A 21,160-nucleotide genomic window follows, 5' to 3' on the forward strand; every position below is an offset into this window, starting at 1 on the left:
GGAAAAGGAGGAATCAAATCAAAGCCAATTTCAAAATTATATAAATGATCTTAAAAGTTACATAAAACTGTTTCATCATGGAAAATAGAGTTCTCGAAATGGTAACAAAATCAAAAACAATGTGCACAAATGGAGAAAAGAGGGAGATCCCATGGTAAGGGTAGGGAAATGGCCTGCTCCTGAAACAGACTTTCTGTTCGAGAATGCCAGAGTCTAGTGCAAGCACAAATGGTGTCTTTCGTGTTGTTTGTCTGACCTGGTTCAAAGACATCTGTCATGTGTGAGCTGGCCGAAGGATATCAGCATATGCCATTTTCAAATTAGGGATAGGCTGCCAGGATCGGTTCTGGTCACTCGCCCTTGCCAGCATTTTGTGAAATACATCCCTGTTTTCTCCTTAGATTTGCCAGTCTCCAGCCTGCTGTGAGCCAGAGACTGAACAGGCTCCACCTGGGCCTCCATGAAGCCTTGCTTCCGGACCTGTCAGGCCTTCTTATCTTCTTTTTACATCTCTACTAACAGCAGAGTGAGAAATAACATAAATAACGTTGGGTATGCTGGTCATTCTTTTTTAATCTTGTTACTTTAAAACAAAACAAATATATTTAAAATGAAATGATTTGTCTCCAAGATTGACATAAATATAGTAATAATAAGTTTCTTCCTTCCTTCCTTCCTTCCTTTTCTTTTTTCTTTCTTTTTTCTTTTTTCTCTTTCTTTCTTTCTTTCTTTCTTTCTTTCTTTCTCTCTTTTCTCTTTCTTCTTTCTTTTTCTTTCTTTCTTTCTTTCTTTCTTTCTTCTTTCTTTCTTTTCTTTTTTCTTTCTTTTTTCTTTCTTTCTTTCTTTCTTTCTTTCTTTCTTTCTTTCTTTCTTTTCTTTTCTTTCTTTTTTCTCCTCTTTGTCAGTGGGCTCAGTAAGTCTGTTATAATGAAGAAAAGAGAGTTCAAGTCAAAAGGGAAAGTTCTGTCCATTTCTCCAGGCAGGAAGCTTCAACATTTCCTGAGGGCTGGCCATCCCCATATTCAACTGTTACTCTCACCCTGCTGTGAATGCCAATGGGGGAAAGAAGGAGAAGAAGCTAGATCCACTCAGCCTTGTATTCTTCCAGTCAACAGCATCCTACCAGCCAAGAGTCTCCTACCTGCTCTGGATGTAAAACAAAATTAATTGTTCACAAAAGGAAATTTTCCAGTCACTTGTTTACAAACTTGTGATTCCTTCATATAATTTCACATAAAATTTTAGGCTATCTTGTTTTCTTTTTTCCCCAGCTTTATTGAGATATAATTGACATGTAAGATTGTAAGTTTAAGGTATGCAATGTAATAATTTGATATATGCATACCTTGTTAAATGATTACCAGCATAAGGTGAGTTAACACATCCAACATCTTACATTGTTACAATTAGTTTTGTGTGTGGTGAGAACTTTTAAAATCTACTCTCTTAGCAACTTTCAAATATACAATACGATATTGTTAACTATAGTCATCATGATGTACAATCTATCACCAGAACTTTTTTATCTTGTAACTGGAAACTTGCACCCTTACAAATATTTTTCTCTGTCATATTCCTCTCCCTTTTTTGAAGGAGATAATTTTTTAAACATCTTTGGGAGGTTTTGCAAATTATGTGCGACTTCTTCAGTCTTTATAAAAATTAACTTCAAATTACTTTTGATATGGTTATGCTTACTCTGTTGGGCAATGCTTTTATGACATAAATCAAAACAATCTCCCACTAGAATGAAACAATCTGAAAGCAAATACACTGCAAATAAATAGTTAAATTTAAAGTGGAAAAGCATTCTTTGGGTAAATACCTAGTAGTTCAATTGCTGGTAGTTCTATTTTTAAATTTTTAAGGAACCTCCATACTGTTTTCCACAGTGGCTGTACCAGTTTGCAGTCCCAGTAACAGTGTAGGAGGGTTCCCTTTTCTCCACATCCTCTTGTTTCTTGTGTTGTTGATTTTAGCCATTCTGACAGGTGTGAGGTTATATCTCATTGTAGTTTTGATTAGTATTTCCCTAATGATGGGTGATGTTAAGCATCTTTTCATGTGCCTGTATATGTGGAATTTAAGAAACAAAACCAATGATCATAGGGGAAAAAAAGAGAGAGGCAAACCAAGAAACAGACTCTTAATTATAGAGAACAAACTGGTGGTTACCAGAGGGGAGGAGGGTGGGGGATGGGTGAAATAGGTGATGGGGTTAAGGAGGGCACTTGTGATGAGCACGGGGTGTTACATGTAAGTGTTGAATCACTAAATTGTACACCTGAAACTAATATTACTCTGTGTTACTAGGAATTTAAACAAAAACTTAAAAAATAAATAAATAAAAGCTTTAAAAAATAAAGTAGAAAGCCATGTGATTATCTTGATCAGGGAAAAGTACTTTATTCAACACCCATTATTGATTAAATCTGAACATAGCCACAACTTGATGCATTCTGTATCATAACAATGTGTCAATATTCAACTACCAAACTGCATAATTAAAGTTTTGAATAAAGAAGTTCTGAGGGCTCCTGGGTGGCGTAGTGGGTTAAGCGGCTGACTCTTGGTTTCAGCTTAGGTCATGGTCTCAGGGTCTTGAGATTGAACCTGCATCAGGCTGCATGTTCAGTGCTGAGTCTGCTTGAGATTCTTTCCCCCTTCTTTACTCTCCCCCTCTGCTCCTACCTGCCCCCCGTCATGCATGCTTGCGTTCTCTCTCAAATAAATGAATAAATAAATAAATAAATAAATAAATAAATAAATAAATAAATAAATAAAATCTTTTTTAAAAAAAGGAAGTATTATTCTGTAGTTCTAGGAAATCCAATTATAACCTATTGAGAGATAAGAAATAAGAAATTTATTGTAGAAAAAGTGCCTCCATAAAAATGAAAGAAATAATTGAAATACATTATTTAATATTTTCTTTTTATTATTAATACAACTGAAATATAATAAGTGAGAATATGGAAAAATCACTACTCTATACTCTGTTTAAATACTGAGCCTGTTCTCAATCTCAGAGACCATCAGTTGAAGAAGAGATCTGGCCCTCTTGAGAAAGAAACTGCAATGTGACTACAAGTATGTGTATGCATGTGTGTATAAATATACATATATTTTTTCCTCCCCCAACCATGCAGTTATTTAGCAGAGCAACAAAACACTGAGGAAGGAAATATCAAGATCTCTTGAGGATTTTTAGATCCAGGGATTTGTACCTGAGACCCAAAATGCTACAATGGGTCTCTTGGAATGTGGAGACCAGGTGATACATATCATTCTGGCCCACATTCTTTTACTTTGAATTCTGTGATTCTCAGACCCATCTTGAGGTTATTTTCCTGAACCTTTAACTTTTAATATATTACTATCTCTCAAAGAATCAACCAGTTTCATGTGGCAAGTTGGTTATATGGGATTCTTTCTTTCTTAAAAGAGAGATGAGTAACAATTTGTATTTACTGGGATTGTCACATATTCTGGAATATATTCTTGACTGTTCACATTCACTTTGCCAGTACCACTCTCTGAGGACTTGGGGTCAGGGGATCACACATAACATGGCCTCAGACCCAGGGAATCACTTTACAGTGAAGGCAAAGCAATGAAGAGCACATGATCATGGGATCAACTCTCTCTGCCTATATTACTCAGCTGCTGACCTGACAGATCTTTGAGGTGGCCCTTTAAAAGGCTCAGGAAAAGTGTTACTTTGATGAATTTATGATGTGGTGATGGGGTACACTGTTAAACCAACAACTACCCATACTGTTGCTGCTTTGTTTCCAGTAACTAAAATAGAAGATCTTAGGAACCAAAAAGTAGAAGTAGAAATGCTCCTTGTCTTCATCATTTTCTTAATCCATTTGAGGAATTTGGGTTTTCATCTATGCAATTTTTATTTTTTATTTTATTTTTTTAAGATTTTATTTATTTGACAGAGAGAGAGAGAGAGACAGCGAGAGAGGGAACACAAGCAGTGGGAGTGGGAGAGGGAGAAACAGGCCTCCTGTGGAGCAGGGAGCCCGATGGAGGGCTCGATCCCAGGACCCTGGGACCATGACCTGAGCCAAAGGCAGATGTTTAACGGCTGAGCCACCCAGGCGCCCCTCATCTATGCAATTTTTAGTTTGTGGGATTAGAGAGCCTGGTGTCCAGAGGTAGAATACTTTCACCAGAGAACACAAGGTCTCCAGTATGTGAAACATGATAACACCTCCCTCTTCACTCTGGGCTCCTCATTCTGATAGGTCAGAATCCAAAGACAGGATTTCTTATCCTAGAAGAGTTAATTGAACATTATTTACTTGATATGCTAAGATTACTGCTGCATAATCCAAGAAGTGAAAAGATTTGTCTGGAATTCAAGGACTACTGGGGGTACTTACTTGTGCTATCATTCCTTGTGATAGCAGTCATAAGTGTTTTCTGAGATCACTTCCCAAATACATTTTCTGCACCTAACTCTCTACCTTAGGGTCTTTCTTTGGGGGAACTCAGGTAAAGAGGTGGATAACAATAATTTACTATGCTGCCACAGATGCCCACAGCCCCTTCAAGAGTTGGTGCATCTGCTTCCCCAGCTGCTATATAGTTTGGTTGCTAACAGCTGTGCTTTCTTGGGAGACTTGCCACTCTTCTCCAACAGGTGAAGCTAACATTGCTCCTAACCGTAGACCTCAGCAAATGACCTGGCCTTAAGGTAGGATAAACTGTGTTGTATAATTTTTGTTCTAGAACCTGTTGGTGGTATTAGACTAAAGCTAGTCTTCAGAGGAGTCACATGCTCATTTCCTTAGCATTCTGCTCCTTTCCCCTGCCGCCACTTTATCCCTCACATTGTCCTCAGTGCGCTTCCTTAAACAATCGCTTGAGTAGATGAAAAAAAAATTGCTCTCACAGGCTTTTTATCTAGAGAAGCTGACCTAAACCACCCGACATTTCATCTCAATAAAGCCTTTACATTTGTGGGAACTCCAGACACTAGACAGACTTCATAGGTAGGAAAGAAGAAAGGGCTCATTAGGAAAACAAGGGCAGTTAGAAATTGGCATGCCATGTAAAGGAGGCTTATGTCTGCTGTTTCAAGGTGTTAAATCCTAAGGGGAAGCAGTGACCTGATTTCCAGAGAGCTTTGAAGGATTCAAAAACAGAGGGATTTCTCTGTATGTTTACAAAGCTGCAAGATTCCAGTAAGAAATGGCTCTGTGGTATTTGTACAGGACCTTGAGTAGCTGCATAGAATTTCTGGGATTCATCTCTGGTAAAAGGATGATTCCTTGACACCCATGGTTGACCAGTGTCAGGGTCCTGGGGTCCTGGGATTGAGCCCTGCATCCCATTGGGCTCCCCACTCAGCAGGGAGTCTGCTTCTCCCTCTCCTTCTGCCCCTTCCCCTGTTTGTACTTGCTCTCTCTCTTTCTCTCAAATAAATAAAATCTTTAATAAATAAATAAAGATCAAAAAGCAGAAATCCTAAAGTTGAAATTTCTCACTTCTATAGCTAGTTTATAGTAGATTTAGGACTTCTCAGGGATATTTCCACCAGACCACTCTGAGAATACTGAGAATCTTAGATTTTTATATGCCTTGGACATCAAAGTGTTTGGTTTTCCATTTAATGCCTCTTAAATAGTAACTATTAAATAGTTAATAGTTAAATAATTATTCTCACCTTTCATCAGATTACAATAATATTAGCGTGTATAATACCTTAACATTACCACATTGTGAACACTCAATATGGAAATGGAAAAAATAAAGTCAAATTGATAATAAAACATATAAAACCAGACTTAAGCAATGTTGCTGTGAGACTTGTGGAAAAATTGCAGTACAGGAATTCTTTTAGTAGTTTTATAACACACTTACTGGAAACTACACCATAAAGAACCTCTATGCAGTATAATTTCATTATAAACTACATGAACTTTATCCTTTGACATTTAGAACAATTTCCAGAAATAGCTCTTCAAATAACTTCTAATTTAACAGGTTTATTTTCTATCTGAAATTATTTGTCACATATGGGAAATAACTGATAGAAGATTTTTAAAACTGCAGTTATTTTAGATGACATTGGTAAGGTGCTTTTAAAAAAAATTTATTTATTGAGAGGGAGATCGAGAGAGTGTGCACATACTCTTACAGGTGTGCAAGTTGGGGGAGGGGCAGAGGAGTTGGGAAAGAGAATCTCAAGCAGCCCCACAATGTGGGGCTCCATATCATGACCCCGAGATCATGACCTGAGCGGAAATCAAGAGCCAGAGGCTTAACCAACTGACCCACCCAGGCAACCCCATAAGATGCTTTTTTGAATTACAATTACAATTACATATACAATGGTATATTTAGCTTACCTGGTACTATTTAAGGCAGTGATAATGTTAACCTTTTTTAATTACCATATTTAGCTTATTTTAAATAACACCGACATTTAGTCCTGTAGCCTTAAGGTACAATAATAGTAACACAAATTGCTAGTATACATCATAATCACAACTGAGTGGAATAAAAAAGTTTGAATTATATTTCTATGCTTTACCAAACCTTAGGAGATGGAATATTAAAGAGAAAAAAAAGTAATATGATTTCCCACACTGATTTGGAAGTTTTGATGGTTTGTAAATATTAAAGGTTTAGAACTGCAATTCATGAATTTGACGAATAGCAATTTCTCTGTGTGACAGAAACACAATGTTTGATGGACTGCTTAAATCACTTCATTCACCACTGAACTGAAACTAGGAAGAAACATCTGTACAGTACAAAGTGACATGACTCAAACATTTCAAGAATAGAAATGAAAATGAAATGGGTGATTCATCGTACCAAAACCAAAAAGTGAATTTATCTGTACAATATAATTATCTTAATTGGTGTTAGTTAAAAATGAGGACTAAATTTCCCAATCATATTAAATTACTACTACTTAATTATGGGAGAGTGAGGAGAAATTTTAACCCCAACAAACATGATTGCACCTGCAGTGCTGTTTATATAAATTCATGCATTTGAAATACAGCTTCAAGTCCTATCCTCTAGGAAAGAAATGATATAGTAAAATTATTATTTAATATGTGAGCATATTAGTGTTTCAAAGCAAGTTTTCCTTCTATTTTATTTTTAAAATTTTATTCAGTTTTTAAAATGTATCTTTTATATTCCTATGCTATTACATGTACTGGTATCAAAGTGATTTACACAAATAAAAGTTCCAAAAAACTAAAAAAATGTTCCAAAAATTATTAGAGTAAGAGTATTATATAATTATAGTATTTAAGCCAAAAATAAATAATTCCCTTTGCCTTTAAAGTAAGTCCTATGCTACTTGTTATGATTTCTTCTTTTTCTGATATCAACTGCCATTTTTAAACCCTTTGTTTTGAGATAACTTCATACTTACAGAAATTTTGCAAGAAAAATACAAAAAAAACTCATAAAAACTTCATAAAGATTTACCAGTGTTAACATTTCACCACATTTATCATTTCCCTCTATGTATACATGTGTACTACTATTTGATCAGCTGTTTAGTGTAATACCTTTATTCCCTTAAATAAGTCAGTTTGCATTACAAAAAAAATTTAAAAAAACATGCTACAGTGATCAAAATAAGGAAATTAACACTGATACAGTATTACCTAATCATTGAGACATTCAGATATCAAAAATTGTTCAGTGTTCTTTCTTGCAAAATACTTTTAATTTCTAGTCCAGGATCCAAACCAGTATAACACATGGCATTTAGTTGTCCTGTTTCTGGTGTTCTCAGATTTTCTTAGTCTTTCAGAACCTTGGCATCTTTGAAAATTATAGGCCAGTTATTTTGTAAAATATCTCTTGATTTGGCTTTGATGAGTACTCATGATTTGATTCAGGTTATGCAGTTTTGGCAGAAATATCACCAAAGTGATGCTCTGCTGTTCTCCGTGCACTGTAGCAGGAAGTGATAACTTGGCATTTTTAAATAGCCTAGCTTAAAGACTGTTTTACTTTTGCTGTCTTTCTTGTAACAGTATCATTCTTCTCAATGTATAGAATGTTATTTAAGCCATTGTGTTTGTTACTTATTGGGAGTTCAAGATTTTTATACTCTTTGATCAAGTGGACACTATATTTACTGCTTTTCCTTTTGACATTTTTATCCATTTATTATTCCAGATACATATTTGAAATGGATGTTTATTAGCTATTACTTTTTTTCTGTCTCAGCCCTTTTTGATTATCATTGAACTTGGCCTGATCGAGTGTTTTTGTTTTGTCTTCCATCAACCTCTGTGTAGAACCACAGGGGAAATCTTTAAAAGAAAGAAAGAATGAAAAAAGGAAAACTCTACACAGCTTCCACCTAAATTTTATGTTTTTAACCCTTCCTCATGTATCTTCTAGATATGACTTTCCTTCATAAAGGTCAATAATTAAACAAGGATTAAATCCTTTATACAGTAGACCAATTGTTGAGAAATAAATTAGGGTTCATAAAATTTATGAAATATCGGGATAGTCTTAGATATTCTAAAGTATCAAGAAATGTACTTTTACAAGACTTTTGTCTTAGGAAATGTGTTTTTTTCCCTGAATCTGAGTGGCAAAATAATGTATCTTATGGAGTAATGAATAGATTGATAGTAGGGTATCTCACTGAATAATTCTACAGATCACTGATTTGATCAAAGTGAATTGGTTCAAGACAGTCATTTCTCTTTTATCCACAACAAATCATGTAGCAGCCCTCCTGCAATGTAGAATATTCACTTAAAGAATTCTTTTAAGAAAGAAGAGTCAGTATCTGCTTTGAGTGGGGCCAGAAAGTTTTCTCTCATTTACTTCATATAATGAAATTCCTCATATAGCAATATTATGCTATATGTCAGATATGTAATATATGTGACTTTATTTTCTAAGATACTCAGAATATACTAGACACTGTTGTATACTTCTTTGCACCAGGAGTTAGCCACTTAAAAATAAGATTTTTAAAATTTTTTTAGTTTAGTAATTCGGTGTTACTCTGACAGGAAAGCTTAAAGGTATATCAGAAACAATTTTCTATTGCTACCCATTCTTATTCTTTGTTGTCTAAGTGTCTTATTTTAGTCCCTGAATTTATCTCAAGTAGCAAAAATTTCTATCAACACAACAGTTAATCCATGACATGTCATCTGAGTAAAAATGAATAAATTAATAAATAAATCTGCATTATAAAATGTTCCTCTAGCTTTATACTTTGAAACATACATTTTCAGTAATGACTACACTCTAAAAGACTTCACTGTGTAAAAGGAAGACAATCATAATTTTTCAAATGTCAGTTTTATTCTTGTGTAACGATTACTTTCACTGACAGAAAAACTACTTTATAGAACTCTGAAATGTAGTCAACTTTTTTTTAACTCTTGGGGGGAAAATCCTAACAAGTAAATAGAGCACTTCTTTAAGGAACAGGACTAACTCTTTTAAAGAAATAATTTTTCCCTAAAATCACTTTTTTATTTGCAATATTAAGAAGAATTTAGAAAATTGCTTATATGTTCTCTTTTTTTAAACATTTTATTTATTTGAGAGAGAGAGTGTGAGAGAGAGAGAGCACATGAGAGGGGGGAGGGTCAGAGGGAGAAGCAGACTCACTGCTGAGCAGGGAGCCCGATTCGGGACTCGATCCCGGGACTCCAGGATCATGACCTGAGCCGAAGGCAGTCGCTTAACCAACTGAGCCACCCAGGCGCCCTATATGTTCTTTTAAATCAGAGGCTGAAAAAAATTTTTTTCCCAATTTTTTTTTAATTTTATTTCTTTATTTGAGAGAGAGAGAGAATGCGAGAGAGAGCATGAGAGGGAGGAGGGTCAGAGGGAGAAGCAGACTCCCCATGGAGCTGGGAGCCTCAGGCGGGTCTCGATCCTGGGAACTCCAGGATCCTGATCTGAGGCAAAGGCAGTCGTCCCACCAACTGAGCCACCCAGGCACCCTCCAATTTTTTCTTGTGGTACAATACACGTAACAAAACTTACTATATTAACCATTTTTTAGTGGTAATTCAGTGGTATTATGTATATTCATATTTTTGTAAATCCATCCTCACCATCTTTCTCTAGAACTCTTTTCATCTTGCAGACCTGAAATTCTGTACCTATTAAACAGGGCCTCTCCATCACCCCCATTCCTCCCCTCTGGCAACGTCCTTCTTCTGTCCTTCTTCCCTCTCTCTCTGCCCCACCTCCTCATCTCTCTTTTCTTTATTCCCTTTTCCCCCATGCCCCAGCCTCTGGTAATCACCATTCTACTCTCTACTTTGTTGCTATGAGTTCAGCTTTTTCTCCCCCTCTCTTTAGATTCCACATATAAGTGAGATCATGTAATATTTATCTTTTGGTGTATAGCTTATTTCACTTAGCATAATATCCTGCAAGTTCATCCATGTTATCACAAATTGCAGGAATTCCTTCCTTTTAAAAACTGAATAATATTCCACTGTGTGTTTATTTCACATCTTCCTTATCGATTCATCTGTCAATGAACACTTAGATTGTTTCCATATCTTGGCTATTGTGAGTGATGCCAGCAATGAACATGGGAGTGCAGATATCTCTTCAAGATTGTGATTTTACTCCCTTTGGATAGTAGATTTCCTTTCCCAGATTGTCTGATTACTTTATGTTGAAAGGTTTTATGAGGATACAGTTTATTAAATTGTTCTGAGCACTGATAATATTTCTGTATATATACCTATACATGCATATACATACCTATCGATATGTATAATCACATACAAACATTTTGAAAAACATTAGGTTTATTAAAGTATGGAATATAAGAATGCATGTGCTAATGTATATGCAATTAAACATTTGGATCAATGATAATATAAAATGTAAAAGATTTCAATAGATCAGAATCTTGCCCAAAACAAATTAGTCATTTTGTATTTTGTAGTTCTATATTGAAACCATCAAAATAACATTGTAAGCAATGATAAACTATCCTTGTTTGCTTAAAAATAAGTGCTATGGTTCAAGGTCTTGTATAAATCATTAACAGAGATAATTTAACTTCATTTATGTTGGAAGTTATGAACTGTTCTAGGGTGTGCCAAGAGGACAAATAAAACTCCAGCCAAATAATGGCATATTATATCTTTCCAAAATCAAGTTACTCAAATGTCACATCAAGACAATGACAATCTTAAAACAAATTTGCAACATGTCAAAGCATAATTAGCAGCTATTGAATATATAAAATCTTTCTAAATTTTCATGAGATACCCTAAACATATTCTTTAAAAAATTTAAAGATAATAAATATGTTTTAGGTAGATGTTGATATTATTTAATCATTAAAATATTTTCTGAGAAAGATAAATACTATATGATTTCACTCATATTTGGAATCTAAAAAATAAAACAAGTGAATAAACAAAAAGCAGAATGAGACCTATAAATACAGAGAACAAATTGATGATTATCAGGGAAAGGGGGTGCAGGGATGGACAAATGGGTGAAGGGGAGTAGAAGACAGGATTCCAGTTATAGAATAAATAAGTCTTTAGGAATAAAAACTATAGCATAGAGAATATAGTCAATGATATAATAATAATGTTGTATGGTGGCAGGGTGGTCCCTACACCTGTTAAGCATGCATGAATCATAGAAATGTTGAATCACTGTGCTATATACCTGAAACTAATGTAGCTATACATGTAGTTATAAATATATATATATATATATATAATTTCAGTTTTATTTGAAATTATATAGTTATAATTTCAATTTTATTTGAAGTTGGTTGAATTATCCCTATGTGCAGAATCAACTAAATTAATATGTCAGGTTAAAATACTAATTGTAATATTAACAACAAAGGAAATTTTTTGTGTTAAATTTCCACTAGATTTGATCTTAGATTTGATCTCAATAGACTGAATTTAGTGTTTACCTTTAAACCATTTTGCTATATGGTTTGCTTTAATATATATCAAATCATGTTCTCAATTGCAAAGAACTCATAAATAAGGTGACAGTTTTAGAAAATATTTGAAAAAATAATATTATTGGATGGGGTTTTTGTCTGTCAAAATAATTATTAAAAAAAGAAAAAGATGTTCTACATTCTTTCGACAATTTCACCGACCATTTAAGATGTATAGATATTGGAATAATGATGAAAACAAAGCTGTTCTATATCTTCATTTTGTCATTTTTCTTTTCTATATCTCTGGAGAAGTAAAAGTCAGAAGGCGGCATAGTGAAAGTAGGACACACTACAGAACATTGAAGGAAAAGTTACCAGGTGATAGTAGCAAATGTCTGCCTAAAGATTATACAGTTGACACTTTAATTATTAACTAAGGAATGATGTTTGTAATAATTCATATCCTATGCATGAAAGATTTTAATATTAGCTAATAAGTAGAACAATTTATATTTTTAGACAAAATGGGGAAATGCTAGAAAAATTCTGATGTAAAAATTAGCTCAAGTGAAAATAAACTTACTTGTTTAGCAACAGAAGAATGTGGTAAAGTAGAAATGAAGATAAAAGTTTGGACATGATTCTAAAATACATCTATATATTTCTCTGTTATGATTTATGTACAATCATTACTTAAAATGTGACTATTTGTTTTATTTTATTTTGGTGCTTACCTGGTGTTTCTTCTGTTAAAAATCACTCCCACCATGTGGATGACATAGAACCAGATTACCCTGTGGTCCTTGGACCACAGTGATTGGTCCAATGTAGTCTAAACTAATCAAACCAGAGCTGTCTCTGGAAAGCTGACAGATTTCAGGGAAGAAGAGCCCTACATTCTGAATTTGCTATTTGAAAATAATGTGAAGTTGGACTGCCAATGGCCATGATGCTTGCTACCTGAAATGAGTTTATCTGAGAGATGAGAGAGTGAGCCCAAATGATATTGTTTGAAATTTCTGTATCTCTCTGTGTCTAAAGTTATTTTGCTTTGTATGTTTCAATTATGTGAGAGAAAGTTTCTACTTTTGCTTAAGATATTTTGAAATGAAGTTCTCTCATTGCAACTGAGAGAAAGATAAATTTAGGATTGACACATGTAGAATAAATCTGACTAGAAACACTTTCTATAAAGGTTTCACAGACTATTGCCTATAATTTTTTAAGGGCTACAAATTGTCAGCAAGATTTATAAGCCCCTATTTAAATGAAGTTATAGATCTGAGTTCTGCTTACCTCATACTGGATTTTCTTCTTGTCTTGACACGATTCTGGCTAATTTTGCCATATTATTTAATAATAAAATGATTGTTTCCATGTAGCAGAATCAGTATGAAAATCTGATTTCTCATACAAAATCAATTTCTTTTGCAAAATTTCTTACATTTTTTGTTTTGTAAATGTCTAATCTTCATAATTTGTGTTGCATTCCACATGTCCCTGTTAAACACCTGCTTCCTATTACTTATTACACGAGGAATGGCATATGCATGGAATTGCTGTTTTATCACTCACAATGATCATTTTTCTATCTACTTTTTTTGTCTTCTATTACAATGTAATTTTGATATAAGTAGTAACTTCAAGATTGACAAAAACAAACAAACAAACAAACACCAAACAACCACTATCAAACAAACCTGACTACGTGGTACTTTTTACAGAAGATAACAAAAAATTTTATGGCTTTATAAGAATTTGTTTTCACTCAGAAATTATTCCATGTAAAATATCCTGGGGCTACAAATATTCAACAGATGTGACAAAGTTAACATGGTAAATGACGTTCTCACAAATCATGCCAAAGAACAATTACGGTATATTTGTATACAAGTCTTAGTTTCAACTTAGATGTAAGTTAATAGTGTTAGAAAAATTTTAGGAGGTAGAAATAGGGAAGAAGATTGTAAAAATCATCTAAATACTTTAAAAATGGAGCAAAGAAAATAATGAAAGGCAGAGGAAAAAAAAGGTGTCAACAAAAATAAGAACTGAAACTACTGAAGGTACTATGGAGACTGAGCTATATGTGGAATTACTCAAGCCCAGAATAAGTGTAAACAAGGTAAAAGTTGGGGGATTTGCTCAAAAGCAATCACTTGGGGAACTTTAACTGGCTTATTAAAAATCCCCTTTGAACTTCAGTACTGCAGAAAGGAGAAGGGAAATGACAACAAAAAGGATTCTAGTTGATAAAAAAAATTCTAAAATTGTCATGAGAAATGGCTCAAAGTAAGAACTGAAAAATTTTGAGAGAGCCTGAGTGACCTATAGAATTAATATAGATATAGAGCCTTTTGAATAAATTGATTAATATTTCTATCACTGTACTTCCATACTCTGAGGTAATGTACTTGTCTACATATTTTAGACCCTTGAAACTGCATGCTTATTGAAGAAACTTTATGCATTATTCTTGCCACCATATTTAAAATTTCTTTTGATTTATAAAATATTATTGAAATCATTTCTTTTTTTGTACAACTCTTTTAAAAAAATATCAAAGTATAGTTGACAAACAATGTTATGTGAGTTTCAAATGTAGAACATACAAATTTGACAATTCTATACATTACTCAGTGTTTACCACAGTAACTGTAGTCACCATCTGTCATCACACATTATTACAATGTTATTACCTATATTCCCTATGCTGTATTTTTCATTTCCATGACTTATTTATTTTATAACTATAATTTGTATCTCTTAATTCCCTTCACCTATTTCACCCATCCATCTATTCATCTCCCCTCTAATAAGCACGTTTGTTGTGTTTAAGAGTCTGTTTATTGTATGTTTGTTCGTTGGTTTTGTTTTTTAGATTCCACATGTAAGTGAAGCCATATGATACTTGTCTTTCTCTGTCTGATTTATTTCACTTGTAATGTACTCTAGGATGATCCCATGTTGAGGCAAATGGCAAGATCTGATATTTTTGAAATGGTTTCAGGGCCACGTTAGTCTTCATGTAAGCCCTTTAAGAATAGATTTGCTTTTCTCTACTGTTCTATAATTTCCCAGGATGCACTCCCTTTTAATTGTCAAAGCCAAGTGTTTTGGGTGTTCATATCTCCTGTGCAGAATCTGAGAATTGGGGCGCCTGACATGGAGCTCAAATCTCTTACCCCTCAGAAAACAGTTCCATACGTTTGAGATCCCTCCCAACCATAGAATACAGAACCTTGAATGTGTTCCAGACTGTAACTCTGTTTCTTCTACCTATCTCAGTCCTGTCCGTTGTTATGGAGGTTTTATCCAATTTCTAGGACCCCCTCAGACGGGATTATTCCATATGTAGATATAGATTTGTTGTGCACATGAGTATAGGTGAACTCAGATCTTCCTATGCAGCTGTCTTGAACCCTCTGCCTCTGTTTTCTATTTATTTTTTATTATTTTCTATCCCTTTGTTGAAATTCTCACATTTTTATGCATTGCTATCCTGATTTCCATGAGTCTGTAACTATTATTTTAAACTCTACATTGGATAAGTCATTTATGTCCATTTCATTAAGATCGGTTTCTGGAGATTTGAATTGTTCTATTTTTGGAACATTGTCCCCTGCTTCTTTTTTTCCTTGACTCTCTATGCTGTTTGCTCTGCATTAGATAAAACGGCCACTTTTCAGTCTTAATAGACTGGTCTTATGTAGGATATGAACTTCATGGCATAGCTTTCCATTTATTTGTGTTGTCTTCAGTTTCTTTCATCAGTGTCTTATTGTTTTCAGAGTATACGTCTTTTTACCACTTTGATTAAATTTATTCCTAGGTATTTTATTATTTTTATGCATTTGTAAATAGGATGGTTTTATTAATTTATTTTGCTGCTATTTTGTTATGAGTGCATAGAAATGCAACAGATTTTTGTATATTAATTATATTTTTGTATATTAATATTGTGTTCTGCAACTTTATTGATTTCGTTTATTCTAATAGTTTTTTTGGTGGAAATTTTAGGGTTTTTTATGAATAATATCATATTCTCTGCACATAATGAGTTTTACTTCTTCCTTGCCAGTTTGGATGCTTTCTATTTCTTTTCATTTTCTGATTGTTTTCCTTAGCACTTCCTATACTATGTTGAACAAAAGTGGTGAGAGTGGACATCCTTATCTTTTTCTTGATCTTAGAGGTAAAGCTTTCAGTTTTTCATAATTGAGTAGGATGTTTGTTGTGAGTTTGTCATATATAGCCTTTATTATGTTGAGGTATGTTCCCTCTAAACCCACTTTGTTGAGAGCTTTCATCATGAACAGATGTTGAATATTGTCAAATGCTTTTTCTAAATTTACTGAGATGATCATGTTTTTTTATCCTTCATTTTGTTAATGTGATATATCATGGTGATTAATTTGCAGATATTGAACCATTCTTGTACCTTCAGAATAAATCACACTTGATTGTGATGAATGATCTCTTAATGCATTGCTTAATTCAGTTTGCTGATATTTTGTTAAGGATTGTTACGTCTATATTCATCAGAGATATTGGGCTGTAATTTTCTTTTTTTGTAATATCTTTGATTTAGGTATCTGGGTAACATTGGCTCTAAAGAATGTCTTTTGAAGCTTTTCTTCCTCTTTGACTCTTTTGGAAAATTTTGAGAAAGATAGGTATTAAATCTTCTTTAAATATTTGAAGTTTTAATCTATGAATCCAACTGGTCCTGAAATTTTTTTGTTGGGGGTTTTTTGATTAGTGATTCAGTTTTGTTACTAGTAATCAGTCTGTTCAGATTTTTCTATTTATCCCTGATTTAGTTTGGGAAGGTTACATATTTCTAGGAAATTATCCATTTCTTCTAGGTTTTTCCAATTTGTTGGCATATAGTTTTTCATAATCTCATAATCTTTTCTATTTCTGTGCTGTAAGTTGTTACTTCTATTTTATCTCTGACTTTATTTGCATCCTCTCCTTTCTTTTGTCTTGATATGAGCCTGGCTAAATTTTTATCAATTTTGTTTATTTTCAAAGAAGCAGCTCCTTGGTTTCATTGATTTTTTCTACTGTCTTTTTTTTTTTTTGGTCTCTAATTTCTTTATTTCTGCTTTGATCTTTATTATTATTTTTTTTCCTACTAACTTTATTTGAGATTTTTCTTGTTTCTTGAGGTAGGCCTATATCACTATAAACTTTCCTCTTAGAACTGTTTTTGCTGAGTCCCAAAGATTTGGGATCATTTGTTTCCATTTTCACTTGTCTTCAGGAATATTTATTTCCTTTAAGTAGCATGAGAGTTAAAAGGCAAGACGTTTTTAAGTGGCACAAGATCACACCTAGTGGCTATACATTTGGGCTCAATGCAAAAGAAGCAGATAAAAACACGCAAGTGCCAGTTTTTCTTGGGAAGGGATTTAACCACATACTTTTCCAGCTGTTTTTTGAAAGTCCATCTTCTACTCTGTCTGCATCTGGGTTCTGTGATCCTCCTCTCTGGGGACTCTAATGGGTTTTGGCACACCGTCAACTACTAGAGGCCTCTAAGAACAAAGACGGGTGAAGCCCCTGGGTGGCTCAGTCAGTTAAGCATCGGCCTCTTGATTTTGGCTCATGTCATGATCTCAGGGCTGTGACATCAAGCCCAGCATTGGACTCTGGGCTCAGCATGGTCTACTTAAGAATTTTCTCTTTCCCTACCCCGACTTGTGCTCTCTAAATAAATAAATAAATAAAATCTTTAAGGAAAAAAAAAGAAAAAGGGGATTGAGGTTCATGTTCAAGTTGGTGACCATAGGAAGGCCTGAACTCACCTCTTCCATGGGCACACTGAATCTGTACCTACATATAGAACAATCCCTCCTGAAGAACTGAGGGCTGACTGAACAGCTTTGTACAACAAGGGGTAGAAGGACCAAACAGAGAATGGCAGGAGAAATGAAAACACAGTAATGGTGGAAACCCCACCCCTGATGCCGCAAACTGCAGTAGGGAGGGATAGACCTAAAGGATCAGGAAGATGCATCTACCCTGGGGCAGAGCAGAAAAGCTACCATTTAAAAGGGGAACTAGAGGGGCACGTGGGTAGCTCAGTCAGTTAAGTGTCTGCCTTTAGCTCAGGTCATGATCCCAGCGGCCTGGGATAAAGCCCCGCATCAGGCTCCCTGCTCAGTGGGGAATCTGCGTCTCCCTCTGCCCCTCCCCCCTGCTCATGCTCTCTCTGTCTCCCTCTCTCTCTCTCTCAAATAATAAATAAAATCTTTAAAGGGGGAACTAGAATATAAAGTAACCAGCCCTTGAGTGCCTGCCTAATGGCCAGGGAGCCAGCAAACAGTTTCTGGGGTCAGAGGGGCTGGTGAACATCATTGTTCACTTTTCACCTTCCCCTTAATCATGCAGACAGAAGCAAGGTCCAGGCATTCTAGCCAGCCTGCTGCCCCTAGTCTACTCCAGCTCCAGGTACTGTGGGGCACAAGAAAAAGCCAGGGTTCAAAAGGGCAACTGGAATATAAAGGAATTAATCCTCTGCCAAATGATGGGAAACCTATTAGACTATTCTCCAGGATTGGAGTGCTGGCAAGCACCACTGTTTATGTCCCCCCTCTAGCTTGATAATGCAGATAAAAGAAGGGTCTGGATGCTCTGGATGGCATGTTGCCCTAATGAACCTTAGGACTCTCCTTGATTTCTTCATTGTCCCATTGTTTGTTTAGTAACATGTTTTTCAGCCTCCACATGTTGGTGTGCTTTCCAGTTTTTTTCTTATAATTATTTACTAGTTTCATACCATGGTGGACAGAAAAGATGCTTGGTATGATTTTAATCATATACTGAAACAAGATTTGCTAGTCCATTTCACAACCATTGAAATGGGAACCATGGAATGGTATAACTGATTTGTATCAGGAAATCTATTATAGCATTATTGTTCTAGCGTGTTTTTCTTTAGAAACATGTGTATTAAGCTAAAGTTAAAATAGCCTTGCATTTTCTGAGCATCCAGCAATGGGGTCAGGTAGTATGTGGTGAAAATATTTCATTCATCCCATATAGTCTTTGTAAATCTGAAATACTGATTTTAAAACATAGCTATGAACTATCCACAGAATTGATAATCCATACAAGAAGGTTCAATACAGAATATTCAGGGTCTTGCTTATTGCTTGAAGCAGGATATACACAATGATTTAAAAAGTTTTCTGAAGTCCAGGTAAATTTGTTCAAATATTTTCTAGCATGTACTACTTACTGTCAGTCGCTTAGTGTCTTTTTTACATACTAATCAATTATACAGTCTTTGACATAAAAACTCAGCAAAATTTAATTTTCTTTTGTAAATCACTTTTTTCTACAAGTGAAGAATCAAGACTCTATCAACAATTGAGAGAGAAAATTAAAAAAATAAAGTCAATGTTTAAGAGAAAGAATTGCAGTAATAGTAGTGACAAAACAAGAGAAACAAGCATGCCAGGTTATAGTAAGAATATTTAAGCATATTTTTAAGAAAGGCAAAACCATGTTATGTTGCAGGTATTCCTCTTTTTATTATTATATTCCTCTTTTAGGAATATGGATAATATTCTCTAAACCATGATCTTTAAAAATGTATTTCAAGCAATGAATATTTCAGAAACTTAGAATGTCATAAAACCTATTTCATTTTAAGCAAATATCTTTGTCATATCTGTTCATTTTGTCTTACAACAACCTTTGTCACTACATGTTCAATGAAGAGAAAATCAGCCTAGCACTGGTGAATAAATTGTCATGATCACTGATCATCACCTATTCAACCATTTGGCTGTAATTGACACTTGATATATTAAGTGAAGGGACATATGTATAATCTTGGAGTCATTTTTAAATCTACATTTTGAAAATAGTATTAAGGAATACTAATATAATATAATACATCCTAGTAAAGGAACATTCTATAAGGTACCTGAGATATGCTCTTCATAACTATCAAGGTCATCAGAAACAAGGAAGTATGAGAAACTGTCAAAGCCAGGAGGAGATTAAGGAGGTCTTCGTTGCTATCATAAAGCTAAAACAGCAGATTAGGTAAAAATGAAGGAAGTCTGAATAAAGTGTGGACTTTATTTTTTAAAAAAGTACAAGGTGTAAATGATCCTTTGAAGTATCTTTATAACATTAAAAATTATTAAATTACCTGAAAATGAAGGTTTTGTCATTTTGTGACTCACATATTTCTCATTCATTATCCTTTTATCCCCAGTTTTTTGAGATATAATTGACATATAACATTGTATAAATTTAAGGTATACAAGCTGATGAGTTGATACATGTAATTGTGAAATGATTACACATAGACACTGACACCTCTGTTACCTCACATAATTACCATTTTTTTAAAGTAGATGTGATGAAAGCTTTAACTTCTCAGCAACTTTTAAATATATAATATAGCATTTCTAACTATAGTCGTGGTGCTGTACATTAGACCCCCAGACCTTATTAATCTTAGAACTGGAAGTTTATGCCCTTTAATCAACATCTTCCCATTTTCTCTACACCCAGTCCTTGTCAACCACCATTCTACTCTGTCTCTATAAGATTGACTTTTTTTTTATGTTCCACTCACTGTGACATCATACAGTATTTGTCTTCCACTGTATGACTTCTTTCACTGAGCATAATGCCCACAAGGTCCATCCATGTGGTCACAAATAGCAGGATTTCCTTCCTATGAATGAATACTGTTCCACTGTGTGTGTGTGTATGTGTATCCCATAGACATTACATCTTCTTTATCCATTTATTCATCAATGGACACTTAAGTTTTTGTCTTGGCTATTGTGAATTATGCTGCAACAAATAGCTATACCATATGGTAATTCTATTTTTAATTTCTTACAGAGCTTCCATAATATTTTCCAAAGTGGCTGTACCAGTTTCCTTTCCCACCAACAGTGCACAAAGGATATGTTTCTCTACTTATTTGCCAGTAGTTCTTGTCTCTTTTAGATAATGGCCATTCCAACGTGTGTGAGGTAATATCTAGCTGTGGCATTTATTTCCATTTCCCTGCTAATCTGATTAATGACACTGAGCATTTTTTCATATACCTGCTGGCCATTTGTGTATCTCTGGAAGAATGTCTTTCAGGTCACCTAAACTTTTTATTTTTTTTTAGACTATTTGTTTTTTTTTTGCTATTCAGTTGTGAGTTCCTTATATATTGTAGATATTAACCCCTGATAATATATGCTTTGCAAATAT

The sequence above is a fragment of the Zalophus californianus genome, chromosome 1 (assembly GCF_009762305.2).
Source record: "Zalophus californianus isolate mZalCal1 chromosome 1, mZalCal1.pri.v2, whole genome shotgun sequence".
Classification (NCBI taxonomy): domain Eukaryota; kingdom Metazoa; phylum Chordata; class Mammalia; order Carnivora; family Otariidae; genus Zalophus; species Zalophus californianus.